Below are 4,195 nucleotides of genomic sequence, written 5' to 3'. Positions count from 1 at the left end.
TTGCTACCCAATTTTCCTTGATTTATCTAAGTGTAGGTGGTGATATCCTCCGTCAGTCTCATAATAAATTGTGATTGGAAAGTTGTGAGGTTCTAACATCAGAAAAAGCTACTGTAGAGTTATCTGAGGTAACCATCATTGTTGTTGTTAGGTGTCATCAAGTTGTAGATGACTCATAGTGACCTTATGAACGAAAGATCTGAACACTTGTTTAACTTTTGTTTCTCCACATTCATAGAGTTTCCAGAGGCAAGCTATTTCAGAAGTGCATGCCACTCCTGCTACCAGGCTTGTTTTAATTTGGGAGCTCCACTAAACACTGTCCACTGTAGGTAATCATTATCACATTTGACACATCAGTGTCACATTGTTTAGCATCACAGCAACCCGAGTTACCTCTGTACAGCAAATGGACAGACCAGTGCTATATCACTTAGAAGAATGTTTGACCACAAACAATTAAAACCAGGCCTGAGGGTTGCAGATTAAAATCACCCACCTTTGGCTTAGCAGCATAACTTTCTATACACTACACCAACAGAGTTGTTGTTGTTGTTAGGTGCCGGAGAGTCGGAGAGTCGTTTAGATGACTCATAGAGACCCTATGAGCAAAAGACCTGAACACTTCTGTAACTTTCATCTTTTCTCTGAGGAAACATTTTGTTTACTTTCCTTCTAACCATATGACATTTTGATAGATTTTGTATGCTTGAACTGAAAAGAACTTATAGGGTGGGCTTTCAGCAAATGGATAATAATTACATTGTATTTAATCTTTTGGTAGGCATTTAGTTGAAAAGTTTAAAGATTTTTTTTAAAAAGAGTAAATATTTTTCTTTATTGCTATTCAGCAACACATCATAAATGTTTGAATGCCATGGGAAAGTCTGCTGTTAGGGACCTCTCCAAAGTACTGAAGAGCAATGGTGTCACTCTGGAGACTAAGGTGCCTCTGATACAGGCTATGGTCTTTGCAATCACTTGTTATGCATCAGAGAGTTGGACAATGACTAGAGCTGTGATCCTGGAGAAGAGTATTGAATGTACCATGGACTGACAAGAAAACAAACAGATTCAGCCTGGAGAGGGTTAAACCAGGCTGCTCCTTGGAGGCAAGGATTCGTCTGACATACTTTGGACATGTTATAAGGAGGGACAGGTCCTTGGAGAAGGACATCATGCTTGGTAGGGTGGAGGGACGGTGCAAGAGGGGCAGAGGTGGATTGATTCAGTGCCTGGGGTAATCGGGATGGGTGTGTCAGAGGCAGTGCGATTGGCACAGGATAGAGCAGGGTTTAGGGCTGTTGTACATAGGGTTGCTATGAGTCGCAAGCGACTCAATGGCACATAACAACAACATCATGTCCTTCAACAGTCAATACAGAACAAGTAGAGCAAACACAAGAGCAGGGAAACAATGCTCAGCTAAACTAGGAGACAGAGAACGCCCAAACTTTACATTATTTGCATGTCAAAAAGTAAACAAATCTCAGCAAGCTATTTTTCCTGCTGTTTCTTAACGACTTTGTGAAAAGTGGAAGCAGTCTGGGGGAAACTGAATGTAGGAAAGAAGAGGGATCTTGAACCCAGACTGATCTGAGACCATTGCCTCTGCTGAAGGTCTACCTTTAGTACAAAACTCCAGGCAAGAGAAGCAGCAGGCTCTAAAAGGCAGCACTTCTGGGGGAGAAGCTACCAAGCAAGGAAGATGAAGTCTTTGAAAAATGTCTGGTACAAAACAAAGAAGAGAGAAGGTTTTAGGATACTATACGATAAGACGGGGGTGGGGGTATTTCATACAAACCCTCACTTCCCCAAAATATCACCATTAAAAAACCTGTACCTTCTATTATTATTTTTTTTTCTGTTTTATTTATTCATTGTGATACTTGCTCTCCCTTGCCTTCATCTCCCATCCTACCCTACAATGCACAATGCACTCCATGTTCCAGATTGTTCTCATATATACCATGCATAATCATATGTTCCTTTCAGATGGTTCTTCCGCTTATATGTTCCAATGCAATGTTCATTATCTATCTTCTTAACATCTAAAGAAGAGGTGCGCTTGAACTAGATTCTTATAAGCCAGCTAGCAAAAGAAAGAGTTAAAACAGACCAAACATATGAAAAATATTATTTAAAAACCCGAGCACCTCAGATGATAAAAATCTGTTTCTTGAAGTGTTCACAGTGCAGAAGAAAACTGTAATACATGATGTAAAACAAAATGATCATCAAATAGGCATTGGTTGACATAAAAGCCCACTCTGAAATAAGGAACTCAAAAGCTTTAACCAGAAACAGTCAGAAATAGCAGTGTAGAGGTTATATTGATATCTGGAAGAAAAAGGAACAAGAAAGACAAACTGGTGTCAGAAATGAAAAAATAAGCTACAGCGTCTCAAGGGAGAAGAGATTCAAATGAAAATCAAATTAGGTGTACTGATGAAAGGTAGAGAAGCAGCTGAGAGAAGGAAAATGTGGGGTTGGAGTAAAAAGGAATGAAAGAAAAATAACACACAATTGGAAACTGTGAAGAAGAAAACAAAAAGAAAACTAATATTTCAAAGAATAATCCAAGAAATCCGCCTGATTGAAGGTCTTCCTCTCCTTTGCCAATCTTCCACCCGTCCCAGTATCATGTCCTTCTCCAAGGAATAGATTCTCCTAGCAACATGTCCAAAGTACGTGAGACGAAGCCTCATCATTCTTGCCTCCAAAGAGCACCCTGACTGCACTCTCTCTAAAACATATCTGTTTGTTCTCTTGGCTGCCCATGGGATGTTCAGTGTTCTTTTCCAAAACCACAGCTCAAAGGCTTCAATTCTTCTTCTAGCATCCTTATTCATTGTCCAGCTCTCAGATGCATTGCAAGTAAGGCAGGAAATAGAAAGATGGAATTCTATATTTACATTTTTTTTTTACAGCAGTACTACCGGGAGTGGGGTTTGAACCCACACGGACACATGTCCATTTGATCTTAAGTCCAATGCCTTAACCACTCGGCCATCCCGGTGACTACAATGATTCTTAGAAGATCCTATTGATCTGTTTTATCCTCACCTGATTGTAAGTTTTTCAGGATACTTGGAAGACTATTTATATTGTGGATTAGGACTTTTAGAGTTCTTACACATTTTCTCTAATGAAGTTTATAGTCCTTGGTTTTAGTCCTAGGTCCATGATCAACTTTGATTTGGGTTTTGTGTATGCAGTGAGGTGTGGATCTTGCCTGAGTTTTCTGCAGATGGTTTTCCAATTTTGCCAAGATCATTTGTTAAAAGGCTGTTGTTTCCCCACTTAACTCATTTCATCTCCTTGTCAAAAATCAGTTGATCATAGGTAGATGGGCTGATTTCTGGGTTCTCTATTCTATTCCATTGATCTATATGTCTGTCTTTGTACCAGTACCACACTGTCTTCCAGCAGTGCAGTAGGATTTGAAAAAGGGAGTGAGATTCCTTCTACCTTGTTTCTATTTTTAAGGAGTGCTTTGCTTATTCGGGGCCTCTTTCCATTCTAAATGAAATTGCAGATTTCCTTTTCCATTTTGTTGAGGAATGAAGTTGGTATTTGTATTGGGATTCCATTGAACGTGTAAATTGCCTTTGGTAGTATCATCATTTTCACAATATTGAGTTTTCCTATCCATGAACAAGGTATATTCTTCCATTTCTCCAGGTCTCTTTGTTTCTTATAGTAATGTTTTGTCATTTTTTTTTTTAGTAGATCCTTTGTGCTTCTGGTTAGATTTATTCCCAAGTGGGTATTGTTTTTCTTAGCTTCATTTACGTATTGTAGATAAGTCCAATTGATTTTTTTATGTTGATCTTGTATCCTGCCACTTTGCTGAGTTGGTCAACTGAGTCCAGTAGTTTTCTTGCTGAGTCTTCAGGGTTTTCCAAGTACCAATTGATAGGATCATGTGGTTTTCTTGTTCTTTGCTTTGTTAATGTGATGAATTACAATGATTGTTTTTCTTACATTGAACCATCCTTGCAAACCTGTTATGAATTCCACTTGGTCATGGAGAATTATTTTTTTCTGATGCATCAGAGAGTTGGACAATGACTAGGGAGGACAGAAGGAGAGTTGATGCTTTTGAGCTGTGGTGCTGGAGAAGAGTACTGAATGTACCATGGACTGCCAGGAAAACAAACAGATTCATCTTGGAGAGGATTAAACCAAGCTA

The 4,195-nt window shown here is 39.1% G+C and overlaps 1 non-coding gene across 1 annotated transcript; it reads right to left on the bottom strand.

Moving 5' to 3' along the window:
- Window positions 1–2,936: 2,936 nt before the first annotated feature.
- Window positions 2,937–3,019, bottom strand: TRNAL-UAA. The gene has a single exon. It is a non-coding gene; the product is annotated as a tRNA-Leu (tRNA).
- Window positions 3,020–4,195: the final 1,176 nt, after the last annotated feature.

This window comes from Elephantulus edwardii, unplaced genomic scaffold (assembly GCF_000299155.1).
Source record: "Elephantulus edwardii isolate Elephantulus edwardi_28Jun2011 unplaced genomic scaffold, EleEdw1.0 scaffold00097, whole genome shotgun sequence".
Taxonomy (NCBI): Eukaryota; Metazoa; Chordata; class Mammalia; order Macroscelidea; family Macroscelididae; genus Elephantulus; species Elephantulus edwardii.
Note: the sequence above shows the minus strand (reverse complement) of the source record. Positions and strands in the feature narration are given on the sequence as shown.